We start from the raw sequence: 15,278 nt of genomic DNA on the forward strand, positions 1-15,278 counted from the left end.
CTTCATCATCTGCAGAGCTATTTGGCATATAAACCTGTACTACTGTAGTAGGCATGGGCTTTGTGTCTATCTTGGCCACAATAATGCGTTCACCATGCTGTTTGTAGTAGCTAACCCACACTCCTATTTTTTTTATTCATTATTAAACATACTCCTGCATTACCCCTATTTGATTTTGTATTTATAACTCTGTAATCACCAGACCAAAAGTCTTGTTCCTCCTGCCACCGAACTTCACTAGTTCCTACTATATCTAACTTTAACCTATCCTTTTCCCTTTTTTAATTTTCTAACCTACCTGCCCGATTAAGGGATCTGACATTCCACGCTCCGATCCGTAGAACGCCAGTTTTCTTTCTCCTGATAACAAAGTCCTCTTGAGTAGTCCCCACCTGGAGATCCGAATGGGGGACTATTTTACCTCCGGAATATTTTACCCAAGAGGACGCCATCATCATTTAATCATACAGTAAAGCTGCATGCCCTCGGTAAAAATTACGGCCGTAGTTTCCCCTCGCTTTCAGCCGTTCGCAGTACCAGCACAGGAAGGCCGTTTTGGTTATTGTTACAAGGCCAGATCAGTCAATCATCCAGACTGTTGCCCCTGCAACTACAGAAAAGGCTGCTGCCCCTCTTCAGGAACCACATGTTTGTCTGGCCTCTCAACAGATACCCCTCCGTTGTGGTTGCACCTATGGTACGGCCATCTGTATCGCTGAGGCACGCAAGCCTCCCCACCAACGGCAAGGTCCATGGTTCATGGGCCTCGTCTTTTTACCTCTTGGTTCAAGAATCATGAAAGAAGGTTGTATACCTACAAGAATCCTGGAGATACTAAAAGGTATCAGATAGATTATATAATGGTAAGACAGAGATTTAGGAACCAGGTCTTAAATTGTAAGACATTTCCAGGGGCAGATGAGGACACTGACCACAATTTATTGGTCATGAACTGTAGATTAACTGTATAGTACTGCTTTAAAGAGTGTGCAAGGCTTCTTGAAAGTTAAATCTCACTTAAACATTCTGACTTGTTAAGTCAGTTCTTGAACTTCATTTACAAAGTATTTAACGATGAAACTCGCCACCAGCAGAAGGAGGCATGCAGCAGAACTGGAGATACTGTGGGAAATTTGCATTTGCAAAACAAGATGCTGAAGAAATAGCAGGTAAGTCTTCATGCGAATGTCTCGACTGACATTATGAAAATCCGTAAATCAAATCAGTGTGTACTAAACGCACCCCTTATTATTAATCACAATTACGATTAGGGAGTAAATGGTTTAGGGTGTAAGTATAACAATTTCAGTGTTAGAATGTACAATTTTATATCCTAGCTGTGGCACATAAAGAGAAAATGCTGCAGGACAGATTGAATAAAATTATGCTGTGAGTCCTGTTTGTGGGCCAGTACAGTGAGAAAGATTTCCAAGTGCAAAGCAGCCAGTACTGATATTCTTGGATTGTACCAAAAGACTCACACTCTGAACAAAAGTTCCAACAGCATTTAAGCTTCATGCTAGATAATTTGTTCCTGTTTTTTGCCAATTGGCAGTCATTGTCACCATTTACTATGTGGGGATAACGTAAGGTTATTCGCACTCAGTTGGGTCTGACGCTACACCCATCTGCTTAGGCCCGTGACATAACTGTGATGTGGTGTGTGATGTCATGGTGAGGTTTGATGTTTTTGTCTCTGTTTGTGTTTGTAGATGGTGTGCTGTAGCATTTGGTGGCCCTCTCTTGACTTGGATGTTGGTTAGTGAATTGAGTGTTTCAGGCTGCTATTGGAAGAATTTGTGCTGGTTTACTGGTGAGATTCTTTGAATTTACATATTATAGCTGATGGATTAATTTTTATGTTTGGAACAATCAGTGACACGTGTTTCTTATGGTCGGAGATTTAATATTAATTTTCTTTGTGTTTAGGGCTACATACCAGCTTCTTACAGATTACTGGCTGAAAAGTAATAATAATGAACATATTGATCTGTCACTGCTCATGTAACATTTACATCTATTTCTCAATAGCACAAGTAATCATTGTAGTGTTTCGTGCCACAAGATTTTTGTTAAATATCTATCTTCAGGGCAGATGTTGCCAGAAGAAGCAATTTCAGTTCAGATTTAATGTTGTGTAATGGTTTCCAGCAGCCAGTAGCCTTTAGTTTTCTTATTCAGTTTCTATTTACCATTTTTCCTTAATGTGTAGTGTTCTGGTGGTCTAAGGAACTGCCACTGGAATTTCTCCCAGCATTGCCCAGGGTACGCCCGAGCGCTGACGACGACATTGTGTGTCGTATCTTCCTCGTGTTGCGATCTTCACTGAGGCATCTTCCATGTGCCCCTCTGTTTACTGTGTCTGCTTTTGAATCGACAAGCGATTTATCATCAGGTTGTACATATTTATTGCATATTTGCAGCATTGTTGTGGCTCATGTAGCTATGGCAAGAAAACGAAACATGTACGCATGTAATGTGGTGAGTAGTATGTGCGGTTCACATCTGGCCACAGCTGGGCAACTTCAAGAATGCTGCAAACATGCAACAAATATGTACCATGTGATTATAAAGATTCAAAACTGGTCACGGTAAACAAAGATTGAAAAATAATAGAAAAGGTGACTGGTAACTGTAATTTCTAGAGAGATTGATCCACGACAGTTGCCATGCCCCACACATATAATGGACAGATTCTAATGGTTTTTAAATTTTTTGGCACCTGTCAGATTATATTAGTGGGAAAAAAATACAAAACTTTTGTGGCTATTGTTTGACCCTTTCATGAGCCTTTGGCGATTTAGTGATAAAGGATTATTATGTTTTCTTCTAAATTTCGATTAAAACTACTTCGTGGCTGGCAGTCACCTGTGGTGGTGAACGGTTGCTGGTTGTATACATTATTCCACATACTTGGAACGAACAAGAGCTGCACGTGCAACGCAAACAGAGCAAAACATGTATTCAGATTACTTTCATTGTTATCGTTGTGAGCAGCACCACTTGATAACTTGGTATTTGCTCGAATGCAGGAGTTTTTGCTCCTAGGTACTTCATTTGAGATTGATTTGCACCTCACTGGCGACAGAGTGGTGTACTCTACATACAGAAATCGTGTTACTAATCAGTGTAGACTTAATTCTTTTCTGATTTGACAGAATGATGTTATTCTGCTTATGTTTGTCCTTTCCATTACTGCCATGTTCTATCACAAACTATTCAACAATTCATTCAATACACCTTTGATTTGTTTTCAGAGACACATCGCAAACTCAGCACCACAACAAAACGACTACAGGATTGCACAACCAAACGTTTTCTGCCACCGCCCTTTATTTTCTGGGGTGGTTGCCAGGGATAGGCTGTGGCCAATAACTGAGAACATTATTTTATATTTTACCATCTGTACCAAATTAGTGTATCTGGTAATATACTAACCTTATGGCACTGTCAATAGTAGTATGATAGATAGCTGTAGATAATGGTATGATAGATAGCTCTTGGATCAAACATAGTTCCCTCCTTTTGACAAAGTGGTACAGCGTACATAGAATAATATTTCTTTGGGTTAGTACACACAGTAACAAAACACTGTTGTAAAAGAGTGCACAAACACTTGCATCAGATCTCGTGAAGTTACAATCCAGCATTAATATTTTATTATAATTACCTAACACAAAGAGCTACAAAAAAGAACTCTTGGCTAAGTAGTTGTAAGCTTGTTTAGGAAGGACCTCATTTCAGGACAAGATACAAGAAAACATAATAAAAGATATTTATTTTCACAGTTACTTTTTATTTCCTGTACACCATTAAGGATAACACATGTGTAATAAGATGCATGAGCACAATACCATTACTTCATACTAAGAAACGTTTATGAATATACACAAGTGGTACAACAGCCTGCCAAAATATTTTAAGAGCAGTAACTGAAATTTGTTTTAAGTAAAATTACAACATACATGTAGTGAATAAGGAACATGAATTTAGGACTTCCTAGTACCTTATGGCATAGTTCAAAATAAAAGAACTGTGATTTTACAATTGAGAGATAGCAGAACCCAAAAACTGAATCTTACAATACTTCAAATGGCAACAATTGCACACCTATTGCAGTAAACAACACATTAAATCATGATACCACTATGAGTGATCAATATTTACACTGAAAAACAAATTTGTGGATTTTATGTACTCATGTAGAACCGACAAAAATTGTTTGTGTAAACATATTGAAATTCCACTGGTGAAATGTGAAGAGCAATGTTTTAGGGTCATAGGCGAATCTAGAAAATTCGAGCATATCCTGTTGGGTGGCATGCTGAGCAGCTGGGTGGTCCAGCTGTCTCTGGGCCAGTTTGGCGGTGGCCATTCGTGCGGACACACAACTTGTTAGTGGTCGTGACCGTGTAGAATGCCAGGAAGTGGTTGCAGGTAACTTGCTAGAGCACTTGACTGCTTTCACATCTGTCCCTTGCTTTGATGGTATGGGAGATGCCCGGGACAGGACTGGAGTGTGTTGTGGTATGGATCAGGTTTTGCATCTATTGCAGGATAAGCCCCACGGGGCAATTGATTCGGAATAGGGGCAGGGAAGTATGTCGCGTAAGTTGGGTAAGCAGTTGAATACCTTAGTTGGGGGGGAGGGGGGGGGTGGCGGCGAGATATTTTGCATTTCATGACATGATGAGAGGTTGTCAAATTCGCTGTCATTCTCCGAAGTATCACTAATGAACACTGGTGATGACAGAAAAAATTGTTATGAAGTATCATTAATGCAGTACAAGTCATCCAGTCGTACGATTTTAACAAAACTGAATTGTGTGGTTCCCTTAGTCTTAGATCAGTATTTATGTCTCCATGAATACATATTCTGTCCTTAGATCATTTTGCAAAAAGAAAGAAAAAAAGTCAATTTTCTTCAAGGACTGAGCAAATGCTTCAATATTAGTGTCTGGCATACAGTACAAAAATGTAGTTACGTTTTTTAACATGGGCCGTAATGGTGCAGCTGCCTCCATTGCATTTTCTGTGCTTGTATCAGCCACAGTAAGGACACTGTATTGCACAAGTACTGTAAGCCCACCAAACTGATTTATGTTTTCTCCTCTGTGGAGCCTCTTCGGTAGCACATCAGTCTGAGGTCATAAAGCTGAAAATCTTAATGAGTACAGGATGGTGTTTGCTAAAAAATATATGCCCCACCATAATTTTGGTTTCGTTTTTTCACATATTGCTTTCAACGTTTCATTGTTGGAAAAAAAATTTGCTTATAACTGTCAATATTAATTTGGTTTGTAAAAAGTGTAGTGATCTAGGACTTTGGAAAAGTATATGGAATCGTTTTATGCATCTGCAGTGGCACTGATCCGTCTGCTATTTGCTATAGTAAAATTTTTAATCAGACATAACTTTTAATTAACATGGTTTGAAACAAAAGTATTTTTGCTGTCAGATCCTTAGGCTATAATTGTAACAATGACATCTGACCTAAATAACAAATGGGCAGATTTATGTCTACCTCTCATATGGATATCACTGAAAATCGGAACCAAAAGATGTCCATAGACAGAAAAAAAATATTGGTAGTAGTTGGGGTGTAATCGGAGCAGGCAGAGGGTGCGAGCTTCTTCTCCCACAGTATGCCATGACTAACATATGAGGCACTGAGAGCACAAGCGGACTAACCCACACTTTTTGTGAATTTGAGGTATTGACATGTTGTGATAACAGTATACGGGTATTATGCAATGCATGTTGATCTGTTTGTTTATCTGAAGGTTTGTCTAATGTAGCAACGTAAACATTGCTGTTGCACTCAACCGCCGATAGATACCGTTGAGAGCAGGAGTGGACTATGCGTCATAGTCCATTTGTGCTCTATGCTCTCCGTCCACTGCCATTGCGCGTGACGCCGGCGAACGAAAGACTTGTGTATTTAGTGTGGAACAACGTATTGGACCAGTGACCACGTGGACGTGTATTTCAGTTGATCAGCATGGCAGCCCCTGCGAAAAGCGTGGAGGAGCAATTGGAAGGTTAGTTTGTATTGTGTTCCATTCCTTTTTTGCGGATAACATTGTCGATTGTACACTAACGCGTTCATATGCAAACACGTCTAGATGTACCGTATCTCGAATGGTGACTTTGTTCAGAAAATGCAGGTTGTTTTCCATACGAAAACAGAATGACATACAAACAATACTTTATGTATTGCTATTTTGTGTAATCAAGTAACGATCACTTGTAATGTTATGTGTACAACAATGTTTTACCGCCCGCCGAGTTGTGTTGAGCAATTGCTTCGCCTGTGGATACCAATGCACACGTTGACCATTACTGTAGTGTAGTTAATATTACATTGAGGGATGGATATTGTTATTACAGAGATGTTTGCGTCCGATGGGGAAGTGCCGGGAGACGCGAGAGCGAGCACGGCTGCAGCAACAACTGTTCCAGAGGACGTGCCAGAGACGAACGACGATGCCGTGGTACGGAGCCGAGGAAAGAAGCGCCTTAGAAACGAAGATAAATGGCTTCGTAACGTTAGGAAAGAACGGAGAGCTCTAGGTCAAGAGTATGTAAACCGTAAGGGTAACCTTGTACCTCGAAAGGAATTGCGGAAAATCAGCGAGTGTACGTGCCGGTATGAGTGCCACAAACACATCAACGAAGAACAGCAGGAACAAGTGTTCAATGAGTTTTATAATTTAGGCAGCCACGATCTGCAGTCGGCTTTCCTGTTTACCATGATTAAAGTCGTTGATAAAGCACGGTCTTACGTAGGTCAGCAACATTCACGTAGGGAGGAGACGAGATTGTATTACTTGCTCAATTCAAATGGGTCTGAAACGAGGGTGTGCAAAAGATTCTTTCAGAATACTTTAGCCGTATCTGCTGGAAGAATCGATAGGGTACTCAAGAATAAAGGGGAAAAAGCCACCCCTCCTCGTGATGGTAGAGGTAAAGGTGAACCTGGTAATAAAACACCTCGCCACAAAGTTGATGTAGTAAAACGTTTCATAGAAAAATTCCCGGCGTATGAAAGCCATTATGCGTATCATAAAAATAACGGTAGAAAGTATTTAGGACCAGATTTAAATTTATCAGTCATGTATTCACTGTACTGTGCAGAGGAGCAAATGCCCGTTTCTCATTTTATTTTCCGCAAAATTTTTTACGAAAACTTCAATTTGTCATTTCATCCACCAGTGTCCGACTCTTGTCGAACATGTGATGCTTTGCAGGTAAAAATAACAGCTGCCGATAATGATAAGGAGAGGACGGAGTTAATTGCAGAACGTGAATTCCATCAGCAAAAAGCTGAGTATGCACGGGCAGGTTTACATAGTGATACATTGCTTAGCAAATCAGATGGTAACGTTACAGTGATAACATTTGATTTGATGAAAACTTTGCCTACACCGATCATCTCAACTGGAGTTTGCTATTACAAACGTCAGTTGTGGACATATTGCTTTGGCATCCACAATATGCACAATGATGATGTATACATGTTTCTGTGGCATGAATCCATTGCGTCGAGAGGGCCACAAGAAATTGGTTCTTGTTTGCTGTACTTCATACGCAATTTTGTCAGGACTGAAAAACTAATTATGTACTCTGATCAGTGCGGAGGCCAGAATAGAAACATAAAGGTTGCTGTACTGTGCCAATACATTGTCAACAGCTCAGAGTTCTCTGTGAAGGAAATAGACCATAAATTTTTAGTTAGCGGACACTCGTACCTGCCCTGTGATCAGGATTTTGGCTTAGTTCAGAAACGAAAAAAGTATTTTCCTAATATTTACCGTCCTAAACACTGGAATGATGTGGTAGTGAGTGCCAGAAAAAGGAATCCATTCAAGGTAATTAATATGAATGCGGAATGTTTCTTTTCAACAAAACAACTCGAAAGAAACATCACGAATCGAAAAATGTCTTCTGGCAATTGTAAAGTACAATGGTTGAACATACAGTGGCTGCGGTATGAAGCAACCAACAGATTCAAAATACTGTATAAATACTCGAACCAAAACCAAGAGCCATTTCAGGAAATTGATGTGGCCAAACGAACATCCACATGCATCAGCAATCTCGAACTGCTTTATCCTAATGGAAATGTAATTACAGAGGCAAAAAAGAAGGATCTGCTAAGTTTGCTTCCGTATGTACCTCCACTTCATCATGATTTCTACAAAACTTTACAAACGTCATCAAATGCCGTAGAAACATTGCCTGTGGATGATTTTGAAATGTAACACAATGCGTAACATTACAGAAACCAATGTAAAATGGTACATGTAATGTGTACAATGTATACTAGTAATGAATACTATTGTCACATGCATCAGCGTACTAACGGACCTGTCATTGAGAATGTTCAACTACTTGGAGCGAAAATGGACTAAGCCACAACAAAACTGCTAATATTCTACTATATAGTACTTTTGTAATTTATCTATGTCAAAATATTGTTCAATAAAACCACAGTTACATCATATGCATGGTACAAGGCTGCAATGTATCACAAACATACATTATTTGTGGGCCCGTATTATGAGACCTGTTTCCTCCATATTGACTTCTCCGGGGTTAGTCCGCTTGTGCTCTCAGTGCCTCATATGTGTAGCGTATGTGAAAAAGTGAATAATTGAAGCGGTGCTGGCTGAGCGACGTTTGCCTTCCAGCAACGTTATACGGGGTGAAAGAAAACAATTTGACCTAACGTGCAGGGTGGAGTGACGGTGGGAAACATAGAAATTTGAGTAACGCAACTAAGGGTCGCAAGTGCGTATTTTCCGCGCTACAGGAACGTAATTAAAATCTGACATAGGGACGTCTTCACTTAAAATGATTGGTAATTGACAGAAAATCTACCAGGAACACAGACTTTCGACTAACCAGTCTTCAGGATGAGGACAAGAAAAAGTTAAAACGCCACATATAGGTTTATCATACTTAGCCGACCTACCAGACAGTACTTCTTTAGAAATGAAGACAGTAATATGTCCATGTTTAATGTTTCAAGATGTCTAAGAAAGGTCAAAGTAAGTGAGAAATGAGCCACTACCTAATTAACGTAAGTATGTCGACTTCTCACGAGTCAATAGAACGCGCTCGAAACGGCAAAATGACGGAATGCGTTGGTAGCGGTACACAACTTTAAAATTTAGTAGACGGTAAGTACGTGAAAGAAAATGCGATACGTTTAACCAAGGTGCTACTATGTAAGATGTAAAATACGGTTCTTAATTACAAAAAGCCCTCGACCGAAGTAGTGAATGTATAAATGTCGTGACAAAAGCGTCTGTCACAGTATTATGGGGCAACATATTATGAGCCCCTACAGCATCGGTATTAATGGAACGAGAGACAATGCACGACTGGGCAGTTCCCAATGCACTGACAATGAAACACAACTTTTATTGGCGCGGCTGCATTGCTCCTATCATCGTGACTAGAGACGAAATAATTTCATAGCGTGTGTAATGTGAAAGTGAAGACTCAGAGACCGATGAATAGTGTGACATCAACTACTCTCTGTACCGCGATGTATACCTGCGACACAGTAACCTATGGAACCCAGCTGCCCTCATTTGTTCTATTTCTGTGCGGTTTTGACTGTACTGAAATTTGGCTGAAGTCCTCTATGAAGGTATCTAATACCTGCTGCAAGCTTCCGTGTTTGTATTGAGCAGTCAAAATGAACGGTACGGCAAACGCGGATCGCAACATTCAGATGAAATTTTGGAAACCGTTTTTCACTAATCATGTACTTACATGTTAAACATTAATCGTCTTTGCTAGGGTCAACAAACGTCGACGTCCCGAGCTTCATAATTTTTACACGCATGGTTTCTGCAATCCAGTCTCTGTGTAATATGAACAGGAGACATCAACAAATAGTGCAGAGTACGGATTACTGACAGACGCCAGTGGAGTCATGATGTGGTGGAAGGCGAGGAAGGGAACGTGGGCAGATGGATGTTCAAAAGCCTCGTGCTCGGGCAGTGAAGCGTTCATAGCTGACTTATTAAGCGATCAAGATTACGCTCGTTGTGGAAACAAGTGCGAGATGGGCACTGCTGCAAACACATTTCAGCAAAAAGCTTTCGGCGTTTAGGCACGGCGACAATACTGTTCAAAGAGTAAAAACACACTCACACCGCTGTGCACAGAGTCAGGGGGTGTCTTGTCACCGGCCACTGTTTGCCGTGGCCCTTGGCCCTAAGCGAGAGGCAGGCTGTGGTCATAAGCACATTTCCAGGATCGATATCACAGAGTTTGCGTAATATGACAGAACAACTATTGGCAGATCGGTTTGCTAAGACGGCCCTATGTACTGCGCAGTAGCAGTCCTACTATTTGACAGAATGAGATTTTCATTCTGCAGCGGAGTGTGCGCTGATATGAAACTTCCTGGCAGATTAAAACTGTGTGCCCGACCGAGACTCGAACGCGGGCACTGGTGGAAGGGTTTTGCACCTGAAAAGATTAGGCGTTTAGGGATGGCCAGAAAACTTGTGATAGAGTGATAGGGTAATCGGTCAGTGTTGCGTGATGGAGCCTATGCCCCTAAGCGAGAGGTTGGCTGTGGTTATAAGGACGTTTGCAGCATCGATATTGTAGTGTTTCCGTGATAAGACAGAACTGCTATTGGAAGATGGATTTGCAATGACGGCCCTGTGTGGAATGTATTAACAGTCCTACTATTTTATTGTCAAAGAGACGATTTGAAGACCTCACGCATGTCCCTAAATATGTATATTACCAACAAATCAGAGAGTCAAACAGTAGATAATAATTGTATGATAACAAATTTCTCGCAGATGTGCTTGTCCCACACTGGGGAATGATTTAGAAAGAGTACATAGATATACAAATCGCACTGACTTGTGGGACAACTCTGCGATGCGACACGAGGGACAGCTCATTCAATAAGAGGAAATCAAAATGATAACTTTTGTTTCACGTGATAATAAAAAAAATTGTCAGAGTGTTTTAATAAATGGCAGGAATATGAAGGACACAACGGCAGAATTTCGAGGTCGGCCAAAGGTACGGAAAATAGTGCGAGTCCAAAGTTTTACACTGGCCAACGAGCGGCAAATAACGCATTCAGGCACCGTGAATGAAGCTTTGGTGGCGTTCGATCACGCGACCAGCTCTGCCCAGCAAAAGGACAAAAGAATATGGATGACACAAAGTTTTTATTCTAATTTTCTACCGCCGTTTGTCTGGAACGTGATCTTTGTTCTCATAGACGCAGTGTGTGAAGGTCCTGGATAGATCTTTTTCTTCAGTTGCCAGTTACTGGTGGAACATGTATAAGCAGAGAAGCAACTGCTGGACACATTGCCCCAAGGAAGGAAACAGTTTCTCACACGGCGTTTAAATTCCGCATCGGCACAAAACAGATGATACTGTCGACTGTTTTTATTACATTTTCACAATCGATGCCCGTTGACAAAATACACGTTGATAATACATATATGATTAAGATTTCGCCTTGACTCAAGACGAATCTTTCTAGCCGTTGCAAGTCTTCATAACCTTGGAGCGTAAAAATACGTTACACCTCTTACCACGCATCGCGTGTCATCCAGGTCAGCACAATAAAGCAGAAACAAATGCGTTACCTGGCACGGATAAATATGTTTTGACGGTATTTTTGACGATTTCCATCCGTGTTTTCTTGAAGTTTTTCTCACAAAACCTCCTCCCCCTCCTCCTCAGAAGTTTGGGATACCATCACCTGGAGGCAGCTGTGACAGAAGGCCACCCATGAATGTGCGGACTGCGAAATAGCAGTGTCCGGATGCATTAAAACAGTGCAACTGGCCAGCGACTAGGAGTGTGATTATGACATGTGGGAATGGTTACGCATCTCGTGAATGGCAGGCGACGCGACGTTCTTCTTAGGGCATATTCGAAAAACTTTTCCCGCTTTCCTTTAGGCCAGGAAACCGCCGTCACTCGCGAGGGAGTGGACCTGCCGACATTTCGGAGCGCCAGCAGCGACAGTCAGCAGCTGAGGCAGTGGCAAAGCTCTGCCGGCCGCAGGAGACGGAGAAAAATGTATTCGGCTTAACTGTGTATAGAAAAGTGGCAGGGGTAATATACAGGGAGCGAAAGGCTATTTACAATTTGTACAGAAACCAGATGGCAGTTATAAAAGTCGAGGGGCATGAAAGGGAAGCAGTGGTTGGGAAGGGAGTGGGAAAGGGTTGTAGCCTCTCCCCCATGATATTCAATCTGTATATTAGGCAAGCAGTGAAGGAAACAAAAGAAAAATACAGATTCCTAGTAGTATGGACTTTTCGGAAACGTCGAGGAGCGGACACCAAACTTCGTACGAGAACCTTGAAATGATAAATTTCTTCTCTATTGTCATCGAGGCAACTTTCATACTGAGCTGATACGTGGCTGGAATGTGTAAGAAATCACAGTACTACTTCGCAGAGGAAGAAGCAAACTACAACGAAAACTCTTTGGCAACAAAGGCTGTGCGATTCGATTATCGATGCAGAAAGAAAAAGCGACGGAAATTTGTGCGTTTGGAACTTGTAATCCCTGTTTTCCTGCCGATCGTTTAGATGTACGCCATTTATATGTTTTGGTAGTATATTAAAGCAGTAGCAGTACACCATTTAGATGCTAAAACTTCATAATAGGACAAATCTTTCGCAATACTAAACGCATCGTCTTAGTGAGAAGACTGTAAGGCCGAGCTCTGTCGAAGGCAGCGGCTGCACGTGTGGCGCTGCAGAGTCGGCCGAGATAAACAGGGCGAGTGTGTCCCTGTTGTGACGTCACGGTTGTGTACCACGTAACGACGCCTGCCGCGATGAGTACAGAATGTGCGTCCACTTTCCAAATTAGGTGTCTCTACATCTGCGTATTGTGCGTTTCCCGGGCTGGGTGGACGGCAGTGAATTATCAGCACTGCTTACTATACAAGTGCTTGCAGTCCGTCTCAAACACACGTGAAACAAAAGTCGTTACAGTCTGCCCGGTGGCGGAGCACTGAGGAATGTTTGGACACTCTCTTTAAAAAGGGAGAATTTTAACCCAACTGACTCCACAAGCTACGCACCAAACCTGCTTCAAAATCGTTGCATAGGTAGAACGTAGGGATGCGTGTGGGTCGTCAGGTCTAAAACGCTACGAACGGCGAAGATTCTGAGACGACAGGATGTTAATCTCTAACTCGGTATGTTAATGTCTTCCATGAGTGACGTATTCTGTACATCACGCTTCATATCTGGATACTGTGTCGGTATCTGTACTGTATTATGCAGGGATCATAGCCTCGTATTCTGTGTAAATCTGGACATCACGGATGTCAGTTCTTAAAGCATAATAACACACCTCACACGTACTCCCGATGAAACGGCCAGAAAACTATATGCTCCCCGCCAAACCGACTCTGTGGAAGCGGCCAGCTAAATGAGCCACATTCCAACAAGAACAGGAATTCGTCGTTTTATTGTATTCTGTCGTTTGTGAAAATAAAGAATTGTCAGGGCAGTGTTTGGAACGTTTGATGTCGTTTCACGTGGCCAACTGCAATAAGGACAGTTATCGGATTAACACTGCCTATCTTGGGGAAATTAACTTCATTACTATGTGTCTGATACTAATACAACAAGGAGATCAGTTGATGAAATCAGTCCTTGATTCTACCTATAAATACTGCAGAATGAAATTTTTGTAAATACTGCACTGCCTTGGTTTCGAACCTCAACACAGTAAGGATAGATGCACGTGCCTCAATATGTGTATCTCTATGGCCTAAGGTATGAAACGTGGTGTGTGTCCGCATGCGCCAAAGAGCTGCGTATAACGCAGTCAGGCGCCGTAAAATAAAGCTTTGGTGACTTTTGTTCTCGCGATCATTGCTCTCCGGCGACATGACAGAAGATTTTTTGTTTTTTGTTTTTATCGGCTTTCCAGTAAATTAACTGTTTCTCGCGATCATTGCTCTCCGGCGACATGACAGAGTAATATCGCGGACAGAAGATTTTTTGTTTTTATCGCCTTTCCAGTAAATTAGTTGTGACCTTCACTGCGGTTCTCGTCTTCACATATGCAGTGTGTAAAAGCCGACGATAGATCTTTTTTCTTATCCGTTACCAGATACGAACGCAATCTGTAGAAACGGAAGGACAACAGCTGGACACATTGTACGAAGTAAAACGCGTTCTGACACTGCGATTATAATCCGCGTCGATACGAAACACACGTCGCTGTCAACTTCTTTATTTTGTCTTGACAATCGATGGGTGGTGACTACATATCTGCTAATCCTATGTACGTGTTTAAGGTTTCGCCTTGACTCGAGAGGAACTTTTCTAGCCATCATAAGTCTTCAAAACCGTGGAGCTCCGTCCCTTACCGCTACGCATACTCCGCACAACGCATGTCATGCAAGTGAGCATAATAAAAGTATCACATACGATAATTGGCTTGGATAAAAACGTTTCGACGGTATTTTTTGACGATTAGTATACGTGTTTTCCGGAAGATTTACTCACAGAATCTCCTCCTTCTCAGGAGTGTAGGGTAAGATCAGCTGAGACAGAAGGCTATCCATGTAGGTGCGGAGTGCGAAACAGCACACTTCGAATGCATTGCAATGGTACAACTACCAGCGACTAGGAGTGTGATTCACGTGTGGGAAAGGACACGCATCTCGCAATTGACGGGCAACGCAAGATTCTGCTGTTCCTAAATATTAAAAATTAAGTCGCTGTGCCAATTAGGGATTCACTATCGTTTCGATGACGAACACTTGGATATATATTCTCCTCCCGTTTTCGTTTATCTCAGAAAACCGCCATTGCTCGCGGGAGAGCTAAAATTTACACCGATCCTCGTGGTAGCAGCAACAATCAGTCACTGAGGCAGCGACAAAGCCCTGTCGGTTGCAGGAGACGGAAGACTAACAGAATAATAAATTCAGCTTCTACATTACTACTGTCTACATTTGTGATTAACTTTTAAATTTGCTCACACTCTGTACAGTGTAGTTATGAGTATCTGATGCTGGTTTCACGGTTTGTGTGTCGCGTGCCAGCGTTCCAGTGACGTAGCAAAATATTGGTGGACGATCGGCGTGGGAGTCATTGAACGACACATGTGCAGTGTACGTAAAAAATAAAAAATTTAAGCAGTGCTGATTCAGCGAAGTTTGCCATCCTGCATCGTTGTACAGGGTACATAGAAAATATATGATGAAAATTGTAGCCTGGAAACGCTGCATGAAACAC

The 15,278-nt window shown here is 41.7% G+C and overlaps 1 pseudogene; it reads left to right on the top strand.

The window, feature by feature from the left end:
• The first annotated feature begins 6,371 nt into the window (after positions 1–6,371).
• LOC126443279 (dentin matrix acidic phosphoprotein 1-like) overlaps positions 6,372–15,278 on the top strand; it is a 297,120-nt pseudogene continuing 288,213 nt past the window's right edge.

The sequence above is a fragment of the Schistocerca serialis genome, unplaced genomic scaffold, assembly GCF_023864345.2.
Source record: "Schistocerca serialis cubense isolate TAMUIC-IGC-003099 unplaced genomic scaffold, iqSchSeri2.2 HiC_scaffold_1434, whole genome shotgun sequence".
Lineage (NCBI taxonomy): Eukaryota > Metazoa > Arthropoda > Insecta > Orthoptera > Acrididae > Schistocerca > Schistocerca serialis.